Here is a 16,394-nt window from a genome sequence, read left to right as displayed (position 1 = left end):
AACAAGGAGGCAAATAAACAAGGGAATTCTTGTTTAGAAACATTTGGAAGGTATCAGGTTGCCAATTCATAGATAGATAAGGTCTCCAGGTGATCTGATTTGTGGTATCTTTCTCCTTCCCAAACACTCAGCTATGGGTATTAAGACAAAAATTCTACATGAGAAACATATGTAGAGAAATCTACAGCTTTGGGGAAAAGGAGAGTCTCACATACAAGCTGAGCTCAGATCTCATGAGGACGTGGACGTGGACATGGAGTTTTCTTGGGAGCACTATAAAATTGCCTTGCCATTGCCTTCTTTCAGGTTTCTCTTTTTCATCTTCCCAGTTTAGCCTATAACCAATGATTCTGGGGTGGTCTCCCCTATGCTCCTGCTTAGAAAACGAAATACAAATTTGACTCAGCTTAGGTCTCATCCAGCTTAGGTCAGAAAAGGCAGCAAATAAATAAACACACTTCTGCAAACCACAGGACTTCCTTCAGCAAGCTAATTGTTCCTTTGCATTTCTCAACTACTTTTTCAGTTTGATATGGTGATTTTGGGGCTACAATCCTGGATACCAGGACTCACAATTTGAGTTCACATTTGGGAGGAGCCTACGTGGAAAGTGCTTATGGGAAAAATTCACATAGACTTTAAAACCTTTCTTGAGAAAACAGGCATTCAAAAATTTATTTCTTTGCTAATTTCAGCTATTTTCCTCAATTAAAAGGGCTATAGGGAGATTTTAGCCAAACTCATAGCAGTTCTTTGGGAACTCCTTAGATTCTCTAAAAAAATATTCTCACTCTCTTTCCTTCACCATTTTATCAGTCTGTTTAAAGGAGAAATATAGAATAGAAATGAAGCTTGCTGAACTTGGGAGTACAATATTTCCCTAGAGCCTTAAATAAAACGTATCCAGCAAATTGGGCTGCATCTGACAGGCCATTCTGTTACTTTACAAGCTAAACCTAACTAAATTTCACCTTCATGGGCAATGGCTATGCGCAGCCATATCCAAAAGGACATTCAAACACATTAGTGCAATGGGAAAAATCCTTTTGACAATAACCAACAAAGCTGTCTGTCTGTCTGTCTCTCTTTGTGTGTACGTATTTGTGTGTGGGGTGTGTGGTAGGGGACCCATGTAATCAATTAATAATCTAATTTGCCAGGATGAGGTGCTCTGATTTTTTGCACGTAAGTAAACTTCTGAAATCAACATGACTGGATAGGCTTAAAACCAGCCATTTCATCCAAACTGCAAAGTGAACTGAGATTGGAAAACGGGCATTAACATCTGTTCCTTCCTTATGTTCAGAACTGGAGTTTATATCAGCATGTCACCTTAAAGCTAAACCTGAATACCTTTTAGAACAGAGACCTCTGATGAATAGTGGATCCATGAGATGAAATTACCTAAGCCTTCTGTAATGATTTATATTCCATGTGCAACTAACCTGGGTGATGTTTTGTGCAATTGTATGCATAGAAGCAAGTTCCACTGTGCTCACTGTTGCTAATCCTAGAAAAGCGTATATATATCTTAGTTTTGATGTGTGTGATCTTGTTTTTCTATTTTTCCTTTTCTGTCAAGAACTAACAACTGAAGCATGGTCTGTTCCAGTTTGAACCTCCTCATTAATTTGAATCTTGGGTTGAGTCTTTTTGTGGTGGTCCCTAATTCTGGAACATTATTCCTCAACTGAAGCACTTGATGCCAACTCTTCCTTTTATTTGGCAAAATTTCTGATAGGCTTCAGCTATGGTCACTTTGGGAATTTTCTTTTTTTTAAAAAAACTGTTACTGCTTCATGTTTGAATGTGTATTTTCCCCATCTAGGTAGAAGCTCCTAGCCAACTTTGGCTAATCTCCAAAAGCTAAGTAGAAGTAGAATAGGTAGGTATGTGAATGTGAGACCACCAAGAAGTATCATACCCGCAATTAGACTGAGAAGTTGGAAAAAAAACCATCCTGAAGAAGGCTTCTTCCATATTTTTGCTAAGAAAGCTACATCGACATGTACAGGAAATCACCAGGAATTGAGCTCAACTTGAGGAAAAAATTACTTTCTACAGTAGACTCTCAGTTAACCAGAACTCAAGCAACCAGCACTCTCAAGCAACCAGCAGAAAAATCTAACTGGAAAAAAACCAGCACTCTCAAGCAACCAGGGGAAAAAAAAAACAGTACTCTCAAGCAACCGGCAAAGAAACCTGTATCTCTCTGCTGCCATCTAGTGGGTACTAGGGTTTAAACAGTAACTCTCAAGCAACCAGAAACTACATTTATCTGGCATCTACCAATCCCCATGGGTGCCTGTTAACTGAGTCTACTGTATATGTATTTTGATGGGAAGGGTGGCATTCCAGAGTTTTAATACTGAGATAACATCATTTCTTATGGAAAGTCAAGATGTAACCCCTGAAGATTAGGGTTATCCCAGTTCAAATTAATTACAGATTTATTCATAGACATTGTTGAAAGAAAGTTTTGGTAGAAAAAAATCAGAACAAGTCTTATAGCACCTTTTCCTACTAACACATTTCATTAAAAGAATAAACTTTTTAACATTTTAATTAAAATATTAATTAATATTAATTAATATTCATATTAAGTAATATTCATTGTGCCTGACAATGCTGCTTCAAAGTTGTGTGACCAGTTTGAAGTTGGAGCTTTCTAGCTATGTTCTCCTGCCACTAGAAAAAAAACAAGCACACGAACCATAATCCAGAGGCCAGTACCTCACTCTCTAATCCACTCCACTAGGTAACTCCCTGCTGAGGATTCTCTGTGTCTTAGAATGCGAGGTGTGGACTTGCCATTCTCCGAGGTCATGTCCCTCTAAGAAACTCCAGATCTAGGGCCACTCGGCAGACCAATTCTCTTTTGACTTTTGGGGAGATGGCACAAGTGTTCCTTTCAGAATGCTTTTTTTTTCCCCTTTACAACTGCACATTATCTATATTCTCCTACTTGCAGACTTACTAAGTAGTGCTAGTTTTATAATGTGGATTTGGGAGTTTTGTATTTTATATCTTGCTTGCTGGTATTCAAAGAGAAGAAAAGAACTTGCAGAGAGAAATTCCAAGACAGAGTCCTTAAATTGGAATTCATTGGTCAGTTTGACTTGGTAGCTTGACATCAACAACAGTTGGGATTCATGTACAGGTAGTCTGTGTTTAGCGACCACAATTGGAACCAGCCACTCAGTTGTTAAGTGAAGTGGTTGCTAAGTGAAACCCCAACTGTGCTTATGATCGTCAGCTTTCCTTTGCTTTATAGACCTGCAAAGGCTGAAAATGTGAGGATTGGTAACAAAGGTACTTTTTCATCACCATCATAACTGTGAACAGTCGCTATCCAAGGCAGTCACTAAACAAGGACTACCTGTATATGACTAATTATCGCCAGCTGCCTCTAATTGCCTGGCTCATATGTGTTATTCATATGCTGATTAGATCTTGATATAACTTGGTATCTGGTCACTGGTTACCTACTCTGATAGATCTGTTGCATTGTCTTTCATTAATTGGACTTTGTGGCTTTATAACACGTGGGCCAAACCAAGTATACCATCAAAAAATTTTTCATGTATATATACACAAGTCCACAAGCATGTATGTGTGGAAGATATAAGTATTAAATATGTATGCATGTGTGTGGGGGGTATGTTATAGACTCTGATTCATGAAAACTTATACCATAATAATTCTGTGATTCTTCAAGGTAACATTTGATACAGTAGGTTTTTTAATTGCAGTGTCGATTTTATGTTTTTCTATTTATGCTGCATTGACCATAGAGACATGAATGAGTAGATTCATGCAATAAACAAACAAACAAAAAGACAAATACTTTTTCCTGCTCTTATTCTTGCCCTGATGTGGGAGGTGGAAGGGAATGTAGAAGCAGGAACAACTGGATATAAAGTTATTTGATTTTTTTTCTGTTGATTTGATGCCAGAGGTATTTATAGCAATTAAGACAGCAAAGGGGAGGCTTTTTTCCTTAAAAAGATTGGTTCTTGTTGGAGAGTTCATTTAATAGCTTCAACTTCAGGAGATTATGTTTAATTAGTAGAGTTATAAGGAACAGGTTTCAAGTAAGTCTATTTCTGTACCAATTAAAATAAAGTAAATTGTCTGCTGAAGTTATAAATCTCGAAGCCCCAAGGGCAAATATGCAAGGGTTTTGCACTTCAAAGTGTTTGACCTAAACTAAATTGACATTTATAATTATCTCTCACAAAAATATGGCATACCTTAGCTATGTGTAGCTGCTATTCATGGTAATGTTCTTGCCAAAGCTTTCGTCACCTGACTGGAGCACATATGGTGCTTTTAATAAATACTAATAAATGGTGTGCAAAAGCAAGTAAACAGCCCAGCACTGAACCCGGCCTGGGTTTCATGGCTCCAAGGTGTATTTTGTCCCCAAAGTATAGGTAAACAAGCCACTCGGACTGATTCCAGGTATGAGCATGCAGCTCATAAACTCCTCTGTGGGACCCAGCCTTTGCCACGGACCAGCTCTGGTGGAATTAGCAGTGGGCAGCATCAGTAGCATGCTAATAAGTGCTATTGGCTGGCTCTAAACTACCATTTAATCTTCTGTCACACCATATAGAAAAGAAAACCGTGGCCTGTAAGGCGGCACGGGAAGCCAAGGCAAGTCACTAGACTGCAGAAGGGCCTGCTGCCTCAGTATTGGAACTCCAAAGGTGCCAGGGGGTGCCGCCATGTGCTGATGCCAGATCTAGAAGCCAGAGCTTCAGGCAGGCATCTCGCTTCAGGCCTCTGTCTGCTTGAACTACCAGCCCAGACCTCAGGCAGAAATGTTCCTAGACTTCATGCTGTGCCCCAGTACTTGGGTGGTGGCCAGGGATGAATTTAGGAGTTTGGGATGCTGCTAATGCAGCCAGTCCAAACTGTACGGCCAAAAGAGGCTTTCACTGTATGTATTGCCATTCAGCAATTTTAGGTGTATCCACGCTGGCCCTTCAAGCTCCTCCTGCTGCTGCTTGTCCCAGCTTGACTGTCAACTGGCTTAAGAAAATAATTTCCAGACTGAGATGTTTTGGCAACAGCATGCAAAGTATTTTCTTTGGACTGCAAGCTGACAGGTTCTCCCAATGGACAATTCCCATGATTGTGTCCTCCCACTTTTCCGTTCCAGGAGAGCAATCGCCAACTGCTGCCCTTCCTGTGGGCAGGTCTATTTTGTAAGTGTGTATACACACACACACACACACTTAAGTTGAATGCATACATACAAAGCATCAAAATGCACATATACAATAACTAGTGACAAAAATTCTTGTTTTGCCTCTCTCTTGGTCTCTAATATGTTCTAGAGCTATTTTTAATAGTATTCTTTCAATAGCATGGTGGTTATAACATTTGCCTCCCACGTGGAACGTTCCGGGTTCAAAACTCAGGAGAATGCTTTTTAAATCACTGTTTTTCTTTCCCTGATTCCCTTATTTTCCACTGTTTGGGCTACCAGGGGGCAGGGGTGGTGGTGGTAGTAAGCCCAGCAGTGCACCATTTCATCATTTCTCAAGTTACTTAATTAAAAAGGGTAAAATCCTTTTACTTCAAGTGACTGGAGAAGTGATGAAATGATATATCACAGAAGTTAATGAAAAAAACCAAACCAGTGGAAATAGGAAAAAAGAAATAGTAATTAAGAAAGAGTTTGTCACTGAACTGCAGAAAAATGGGGAACTAACATGTTTAGTTTTAGTGAGCAAAGAGCCTATGCTGGTTTGGCTGGTATGACAGTCTCATGGCATAGGATAGTTAAGGGAAGAAAGGAGGCAGGAGAAAGACTATCAAGCAGAAAATACACTGAAAACCTAAAGGAAAAGTAGGTGAAGAATCTGACTTGAAGGAGAGTGATGGAGAACTGGGAGAGAAGAGGGCTAACTAAGGAGGGAGCTCTGAAGAAATAAACACTGCTTAAAGGGATGATGGCTGTATGCTATAATAATAGAGTGGCCCCTTGCACAATGACAATAACAAGAAAATACACCACCAAAAAAGAAGATGTAGGTTTTTATATAGATTGACATGCATTCATCTGGATTCAAATAATTACAATTTAGAGAAAAATATTCTCTAGCTGTTGTGAGGAAGACAGTGATTGGGTGTGCTGCCCACCAGCTTAGACTGTTTTTCATGTGCTGAGTGTTGATGGGCAACTTCAAAAGGCTACTGCTGACTTGACTTATTTCCTTATCTTTCAACTGGGCTAGAACTGAACTGCACTTCAGATAAAGGATGCTTTCAAAGAAAGGACATCCCTGGTAAATTTATATGTGTGGACTTGCTAAAAAAGGTACTATTGAGAAAAAATAGGGCTTGGAAAACAGAAAGCCTAGAAAATAATGCACCATAGACATTGACAGAACCATTTAGCCAAGATCACAAAGGATCCAAGAACTTCTGAGGAGAAATATTGACTGAAGAAAGTAGGAAGGTGTAACCAAGAACAAGTCCTATGTAAAGAAACAGCATTCAAAATTCTTCCATATTTTCCTCCCTCCTGCTTTACTTAATTAATTACTTGATCCCCACTTTTGAGAGGCTGGCAGGTTGGTTTCCATCTACCATCTTGGTAAACATCTGGCTAACTCTCCCAAACATGGAAAAGAGGAACTAAAAGGATGCCAGGGGTGTGGGCATTGCCCCAAGCTGGACCTACTGATATGTTAGATTATACATCTCATATTCCTCAGCCAGCAGGGCCAAAGGTGAAGATTAAAGTCCAATACATATGGACAGTACCAGGTTAGAAAATGCTGGAATAAGATTTTGGTATGTATGGAAGAAAGAGAAGACAGTAGACCATGGACTTTTTATGGCTGCTATGGGTCTAGAGCACTAGTAGACAACACCAGGGTCCAAGGCCCCTAAACCTTGGATGAGTCCCTGAGAGCCCGTCCAGAAGTTGCTGCTGAATTGTAATGGTGACATTATTAAAGAAGGACATTATTAAATAGTAGGAAAATAATCATACCATAAATTAAGGGCATTATTAAATAGTAGGAAAATAATTATACCATACATTAATTTATATTAATCTTGTCCATATTTAAGTAAAGTGAAATCAACCTCTGTGTCCTGGCTTTGCCCGTTACTTAGTTTTATCCCCACTTACATTTTAGAATCCAGTTCGCAATGTAAGAGTTCCAGATTCCTAACAAAGCATTTCTGCCCATTGTTTCTCCAGCATTTGGCTCCTGGGGCAGCAGGACAGCAAGGGCCAAACATTGATGAAGGAGTTGAATATCACACACTGGTCTACACCTAGCTGCCAAATGGTTTGGTGATTGTAGGCTTCCTAATAAAACTGCACAAACAGAATATTTAAACCAGAGGATATTTAAGCCAAAGAAACAATAAAAAAGTAATTTAAACTTGCAAAGTGTGCAGTTCACAACTACTAAAACAGCATCTCGCATCTTCATTTGCTGCTCCGTACGTATATGATTTTCAGAGACAAAGTGTATTTAATTTTCAAAGCTGGGTAATAAGACAGTGGTGACCAGCCTTCTTTTTTCCTTGTGATATTGAGTCTGCAAGTATCTTTTTCATTAGGGAAGGAAAGGACAAATTTAGTTTTAATCTTCCTCCATCTATGGAATTAAATCATTGTACTTGTAAATTATGCATGTGAAATTACCAACAATTTGGGCTTGAGCAATTTCCAGTAAAATGTGCTAATCCTGAATGTGTGATTTGTAGTGTTTCAGATAGACTAATTTGTCAAGGCTGACTGAATCCATTTAGTGCCTCCTTAAAGGTGTAGATGAATTTGATTTTGAAAAAGATTTACATCCTCTGCACATAGCAATAAAACTGTTGGAAAATTTTTCAGATCTATCCCATAAATTTCCTCCTTTCAATATCATTCAGGTCACACAGAAGGGGAACCGTACCAGGTCTTGACTAAAAATTAAATATGAAATTAAATGCCTTCTTGGGTATCTACCTTGAACATTTGTTCCATATTTAATGCTAGGATAATGGAGAAAGGAGACTCAGAAGTTCTTTCCTTCTGAAGATTACCTCTGGGAAGAGCTTGTGTGGTTATGAATAACCAGGCAGGGACTTAGGGGTAGAATTAGAACAAAAGCCATTCAATTCATAAAAGTCTAAAAGAGAGAGTGTTGCTAGTCTTACATTCCCTCCTCCCACTCCTGCCATTCATCACCTTGCAGTAATATGAGCAACGAATTGGGGCAAAACTCCAGTGATGCCAATCTCACTTCCAGATCTTGGTGGGCTACATTTCTTTCCTCCCTATGTCTGAGTGAAGGCAGGAAGTATGCTTTCGCTCTGTTTCATGAGGATACCATGGAATTCCTGAGTATCTTCATGAAGCCCATTCAGAGCAAGGGCTGGCCTTTCTCTCTGGAGCTTCATGGGGAGAAAAGGCACTCACCAATAGCCAGGAGCATAACTAACTTTCATCCACAGGTGTATAAAACAGGCAACATTTTGGACAGTATCGTTTCATAAAATAAGTGGTGTATAAATTGATTAAATAACTGATATTATATTTTACAGAGAGTGGAGGGACATTCTTCTCTCTCTTCTTACTTTGCCATTCTCCTCAGTCCCACTTAATTTGTGGGGCAAAATACCCAACGACTATGGACTCAGTCAGTGCTGGGAAAAACACACCATTGTAGTTAAATGTTGCCCAGGAAAATGAGAGTGATTCGGAAATGGTGCAGAGACACTGGAATGAGGTTAAGACTCCTTAAATACCTATTAGAATCTAAGAGAGTTAATTACTAAGGGAACAAACACATTGAGGGAAGAAGCTAATCTACATATTCAGGAGAAGAATGATGTGAAAATCCTTTGGGAACTATATTACTTCACCACGCAGCACCACCGCTCATTTGTCTGCAAGCTGTATCTTGCTACAAGAGAAACCCCAAGCAGTGGAAAACCAGCAAATCAGAGGGGGTATGTTTGGATTAATGCCCTTTTTTCTTGAATACTAGATTTCCATGTGCTTCTGCATTATGGGTCTGAGCAACAGAAAACACATTTATCTTGTAAATCCATCTCAGCTGCAATCACTAGTACCTAGTCTAACTTTTCAGTAGATAGAAGCCCATTTGAAGCTTACAGTGCAGCATTTTGATAATTGCTCTCATTTCTTATTCGGACATTCTTTTAATAATTCATAAGAAAGTATCTCTTTATGTATTGTCTTGGATAGAGGCTTGAGCATTATATGCTACTTTTATTTGTCTTTTTGAACAAAGTGTTATGTTTAAAGAGAAACAAATCTATGTGGCTGGCTTTCACAATGCTTCCTTTTCAACTTCCCAAAGTGAAAAGCCCTCTTTCTCTTGCAAGGTTTTTTTTTTCCAATAAGCTTCCCAGAAGTTTATGCAGTGTTAAAAACACAATTGTTTATATTGTTTATATTATATCAAAAGAATTGGGCTAGTGGGGCATGTGCTGTGGCAAAATAAACTGTAGGCTGCATTCATATTTGTCTCAACTGAATTCAAGACTGTCTCAAATAAAAAACTTAAGCATTAAAAGATGGAGAAGATTTTCTCCCCACCCCCACCCCGCCCCAAGTACAATCCTTCCATTTCCAGCAACGTGGATGCAACTGAAGACATAGGGTGCTTAGCCAGTGGCTGAATTTAAAAAATGGCTGCACCAACATTTGTGATGGGCCCCATTGTCTGGTTGAGAAGATTCCAGGGAAGTCTGGTCCACAGAGCTTCATTGCTCCCTTAGCTGGACTCCTCTTCTGTGTTGCTCTGGCCCTGGCTGAGGATGGAAATCCGCTTTCCTGCTCTGCATTGGGCAATACAATTAGATTAGCAACGTGCAAGCTGTGGCTTCTGGGAAGTATTCAGGCCTTCACCCTATTTCTGGCTTCAGTATCTCCCCAGGGTAGCACCACTGATATTTGGCAGCCAATCATCAATGTCAGCAGCGTTGTTCCCCTCCAAATCTGGACAGAGAAACAAAAAAATAAGGTGCACTAAACCTTTGGACTGGTTTAATGTCCAAAATAGTAGCCCACCTCCTTCCCAAAATTAGACCCTCCCAGTTGGATGGCATAATCACAGAATCATCCAGCTCCTTCAGCCCCAACAATGGGCATCTTTTTTAAAGTGTAGCCCCTGGCTGCCAAGATGTCTCCCAGTTTAGACCCACTTACATTTAGTGTTTGTCCTAACCCTGAATTATAGCACTATCTGGTTATTTTACTGACCATTTTTAGAAGGTTACAAGGCACACTTGATTTCAGTTGAGAGGAAACTGAATTTTGAACCCATCTACCTTTTTCAGTATACTTCAACTGCTGTGTTTAATCCCAATGTTATAAGAGAGGGTTTGTTTTTCTTATAAATTAATGTTTGGTTAAATCAATGACTTCTGTTATGAAAACACTAAATATAATTAGGAGTGACTAAAATTAGACATTGAGCAATCATTAAGGTCATTTTACAAATCTCAGAATTAGCCCTAGTAATATATATTCTTCTAATATCTAGAGTTGACCGCCCAAGGGTTATCTTCAAAAGATTTTATTATTATCACTACAACCAGAGTTTGTGGCTACTGAAACATCAACTGCAAATACATTAATAGAGACAAATGACATGGAACATTTACCAACTATCTCATTGTTCAGTTTCAAGTAATGGCCATGAAAGTGTGGAGTCTCCAGCCCCATTGGAGCCTGTTTTGCTGGCATTAAGAATCTGACAAAACACAAGGCTGAACAGGGCACAGTCCAGAGTTCACAGTAAGAAGGTATCAAGCAAGATGCAACCATGTATAACTTCTGGCAGTGCAAAGTCAGAACAATTTAAAGCATAAAACAACGCAAAATTCAAGAGGCAGATGGCACTTTAGGCAGTTCCATACACAGTATTCTTCCAGGGGTATTTCCTCTGAATCCATGCCTCAGAGCCTGAGAATGGGGAATCAGATACGGAGACAATGAAAGATGTACAGCTCCTGCTTCACACAGACACCAGAGAATGTTCCTTTAGTAACAGGCAACGCCTTACTGAAGAAGACCTTGGAAACCACATTACAAAATACTGGCCTATCTATAACAGCTCTGCATTCTTTGCATTTTCCAAAACTAAAGAAGTTGTCAAAGGAGCAAATAACAGATATTGATCTGCAGAGAGATATTGCTAGGAGTTGCCCTTGCTTTAAGGTGTTGCCCTCATGCTTACTGGAAGAAAGCTACCATTGTATTGCTTCCACCAGGATGCTCTGTCCCCATCATTTGGAAGCAGCTGAAACTATGGGCCATGGTTGCTACACAGCTCATTCAGTGATGAAATATGCCACCTGTATCTGACTCCACTTTTTAGTAAGTTTCCTGACAGATCAAACAAATCCTACCTCTCACTTATCTTCACAGACCATCATGATGTTGTCCTTCTAGCGTTGCCTAATTTTGCTTCAGAGCTCGCATTGTTAGGAAATAGTGACATATTGTACAACAATTATTCCATTAGACGAGAAATGAATGATGCAACCCAGCAACAAATAATGCAACAAAAATGTATGTACATTTTTATTCCAGGTTATTTTGTTCTATCTTACAATTCAGTAGCTTTTTCTTCGGTGCCTTTGTTTTTTGACCCCAGATTGTGATAATCAAATTTAAAGATTTTGAAGTATTTCATGGACTTGGTATTTTAGTAGCTTAGTAGTTTAAGATTTTAGTATTTCATGCACAAAGTATTTTCTAATTTAGTGATTTAGCTTAAAGTATCTAACCTTTTAGCAGTCTAGTCCTAGTATTTTATTCCTCCATTTTTGTCACTTTTATTATACTGTGTGCAGTCCTGGTCAGGAATTGTAATAGAGACATCTGATGTGAGCCCTGAATAGAAATGCAGCTTGATCTTACTGCCTAGTATCCCCATTAATTCCAGAAACCATTTTTATTTAAAGTGGCCTAACTTGCCAAGAGCCTTGGATTCCAACAGCCCCAAAGAGATGGTGGTTCTGCTGGGGCTCCTAGGCCAGGGAAGATCAATGTGACCTGCTCATGGAAGATATAAACGATTACCAACTATACTATAACTTACAGGTGGAAGATTTGAGCCATTACTTACTATTTTGCAAATTATATCAGGAACCTAGAGCTAGATTCATCATGCCTTTGTTAATCCAACCAAATAATTCTAGTTTAGAAGAAAACATCTATTTTCTGTTGACTGATGTTGATGAACATGTAACTAAGCAAGTTGCATTGTTTGCAATGGCCACAAGGAAGATATGAAAGCAGATGTTGACAAATAGTGCTGTTAATATTAGAGGGGAGGTATTGAACTGATATGGATTGTTGTCATTTTATATGAATTTTGCTAAAACCTATGGTTGCAAATAAATGTATATACATACATATACCTGTACATGTGACCTGCTCAGGCCAGAGACATGCTGGCAAATTAATTCCATTTTCACTAGAGCATTTGGAGCAATGGACTTGCCCAGTACCAGTTTTGAGCAATCCGCATGCCCACTAATACATCTGCTGTATCCACAAAAGTGTGACTTTGGTCCACATGCCATTACTTGACTGCAGACCCTTCTTGGACCCACCCAATTGGAAGGATGTCCAAGAAATGTCCACTTAAGACTCCTTCACCTCTGTTTTCATACTCACTAGTGCTACAGTATGCTTCTTACTCTTCATGCCTATACATGCAAAAATAGCATATGCTATGCTGGGTAGAGCAGAAACTATACCGACTTCTGTGATGTGCCATCAGGGTATGTTTGAGGAGGTGTTGATGTGTATTTAATACAGGCTAGTCAGGTTTAATTTTATCGGCTCGGCTGCCCAAACTTAGTGGCCTCCAAATATCTGAAAATACAACTCATTGTATTCATAGCCATAAGTGTTATTAGAACATATCAGAAGGGGAGAAGCTGTGGACAGGCCACACTCAGGAGATTGTTAAAGTTTCAGATGGGGGAGGTACCCAGGCCCATTGAAATCATGGGAGAAAAATAACTTCTTATTTCTAAAACCAGCCTTTATGCATTTATGAGGAGTATTGAGCAGTGATATTACTGCTTGGTAGCTCAAACATAGCCACATTTGGGATCAAGAACAATGACTTGTTTGTGTCTAACCTCTCTTTCACTGAAGCTTCAAAATGTTCATTCTTGGATATCGGCTGTTAGACATGATGGAACTTTCTCTCCAGGTCTGGCTAATGAAGCATTACCATTTACTCTGCAGAGCCTGTCATTTGTTCTAGGTTTCTAATGCCTCACAAAATTGCATGATTTAGTTGTTAGCCTTAATATAGCACCATTCACTGAAATTCAGATGGAAGACAGTGAAACCATATTGAGGATTATCCCCTCTTTAATGAACTATCCCCAGGATCCAAATCAAAAAGAGTTTTTATGAATGCAAATCCATTACTCGGTATTAGTTCATCAAGAGAGCAAAATATATTTTTATAAATACGTTTTTTATAAATATCTCTTGTGAGGGTTTCAAGGAGTTTCTTCTACAGAGACCTCCTACAGCAACATTTGTCAATCTGTTCATGGTTACAGAAGCTGAATTGTGAATGCTTCCAGCAGTTGGATAAGATGCTCTAAAACATAGGTATATATCCAGTTACCCTCTAAATCTCTAGGAAAGGCAATAGGTGCCACTCTCCCGTGTTTTAATTCAAACTTATTTAGCAGCATATGGTTAAGGGCAGTTTGACTGGAGGTGACCTAGCAGCTGTGCAAAATTATTTGATTAGATTTGCAGTGCTGAACAGAACAAAAACCAAGAGCAACATAAACAGTTCAAAGTTTTCAGGACAGATGTTCCTTGCAAAGTGGCTTTTACTAGCAGGTAGCATGCCAGAGTAAAGCAATGTGCCAAGAACCTTTGGCCTGGCTAAGGCAAGTCACTGTAGAAAATATATTCTTTTACAGGAGTTTAAAAAATGGAAAACAAATCCATCCATCATATTTAGCTGTAGTTTAATCTGAATAACAAGAGTAGCATTTTTTTTTTTCCTTAAGAAAGTAGAATCACAGAGATTTGCTGAGAAATAGCATTCAGTTAGGAGGGACCAATGCTGGAACTTACAAAATGTCTAAGGAAAAAGCAGACAAGTCTCAGACACTCCAAGTAGTATCAACAGGACTTTCCCAACACCAATTTTTCCTCTCTGGGCTTAGAGCTCTCATTCCAAACTCAGGGGAAAGCCAAAAGGATCATAGGATTGTAGCTAACTTCTCAATTTCCATTTTAATCTGAATTAAAATTCCAAATGTTGTTGGCATCTTCTGGCCCCTTGGATGCAGCAATTGTCAAAACCAAGAGATCATAAAATCAGTTTTCATATATAAAATAACTTTGCATGTCATTTCCCAGATGTATTCAAGAGCAGAATTTTATTTAATATTACTAGTTCTAATTCCAATGATAGTTAAATATTGTTTTTTTAAATAAACGCGTGTTATTTAATTATTACAATAATCAAATCCTTTGGATCTGGAAGTTACAAAAGTCATCACACTTCCTATCTTATTCCTATTGGAAAGGGAGGGAAGTGTAAAACTCTCATCTATAGACTTCTGCTTCTTTGTTACAATTCTCTCCCACCATAATTTAATTAAATAAATACAACAGGCAAGGATTTTTTTGGTGATATGGGATGTTCCAATATCTCAGCACTCTGTTTGGGCATTGGATAATCTTACTGCAGTAATGAATTTTTATTTGCTGGTAATAATACTAGATAATCTCTGAATATACTTGGAGCAAATTATGCTAAATTGCTGTGCCCACAGTGAGTAGTTTTGTAATTCTCTATATATTGTACTCTAAGGAAGCCCTAGAATAGTAAATTTCATCTTCCATAAATGAGAAGTTAATTCTCTGCTAACTGCATGGGACATGAGTCTCAAAGAGCTGGTATCTCAAAGAACATAAATATGTATTTCTTATATTAACATTCATTCAGCTGCAGAATCCAGCTAAAATATCTTATCAAAAAAGAAAATGGAGTCACACATGTATAGTTCACCTCAAAGATAGGGTAACTGGGGAATTACCACACCCATGAGAAATTTACAGGGCTATTGTTTTATTTAACTGTGCATGAAATACATGCTACAGCAACTGCAAATCAGGGGGAGCTTAGGAACAAAGCACTTTTGACTGGAGGAACTTGCACCTATAAAAAGATATATTATTCCTGGGAACATGCACAGTCCTCCAAGTGGCCTGAAATTATACATGTGAATAGAGTTGTTGGTGCTCATAATGCCCTGAGTAAGTTTAAAACAGCAACAGAGTTTCTTGGACTTTGTTCAAATGAGCCTCCCGAACTGAAGAGAGAGAGAGAGAGATCTGTTTTCGTATCCTCAAAATAAGTGAAGAGAAGAAGGCCAACTGTGGAAGGAAAGAGATGCAGCAATTGGAACTCTTCTCTTGCTTCCTATAAGGGCCCTGCCCTCACTATCTTAGGAGAGCTGGCTGGCCCTTTGGAAACCAAAGAATGTGGAAGTGGAAGGAGGTGGGAATCAAGAAGAGGGAAGAAAAGAAGGAAGACTATAGACACTATGAAGACCATGGCAGCTGTATGGCAATACAGCCAACGTTGCCGGACAGGCACGGCAACAGAGTAGGACAGCTGTAGCAAGTGAGATGCCAGCTGAGCAATCAAGTGGGATGTTGGCAATTTGAGTCAGTCTCTTCCATGAGGCCTGGGCACTGGCATTTGGAAGGCCCAAGTGCTGGCAAGAAGGAGTGGCCCAAAAGTGTGGGAAATGGGGGAGCAGCATCAGAGCCAGCCACAACCATCATCCCTTAAAGGACACCAGTCACCACTACTTAGACAGTACTCAGCTACAGGGAACAGGCCGGAGGAATTAGACCACAGCTAGAAGCAATACAATGAAAGCCAGTTTGGTGCAGCAGTTAGAAACCAGGAGACTGTGAGTTCTAGTCCTGCCTTAGGCATGAACCAGCTGGGTGAACTTGGGCCAGTCACTCTCTGCCTTAGGAAGGAAGCAATGCAAGCCACTTCTAAAAACATTGCCAAAAAAACTGCAGAGAAGCAGGGACTCCAGGAAAGTACCTCTGAAGGCTTAGACTCCTAAACTTAGCAACTCCTGCTTCTTCCCCCTCTGAACCTCAACAAGATCCAGTCACACCACCAGGGGCCACTAGAGAGAGGGAGGAAGGGAGGACTTTGAATGTCTGCCTGTCTATTGCTGCTGCCTTGTTCTGTCTGCCCCTCTTCCCCAGAATGATGGCCTGGCTTATGTTGGCCTGGCTTGGTCAACTTTGTTATGGATGGTTTTTGATAAGAAAGAGGACTGGGACTGAGTTGACTCTGTAGGCTGTGACCTAT

This window comes from Candoia aspera, chromosome 2 (genome assembly GCF_035149785.1).
Source record: "Candoia aspera isolate rCanAsp1 chromosome 2, rCanAsp1.hap2, whole genome shotgun sequence".
Taxonomy (NCBI): Eukaryota; Metazoa; Chordata; class Lepidosauria; order Squamata; family Boidae; genus Candoia; species Candoia aspera.
This window is presented reverse-complemented; position numbering follows the sequence as displayed.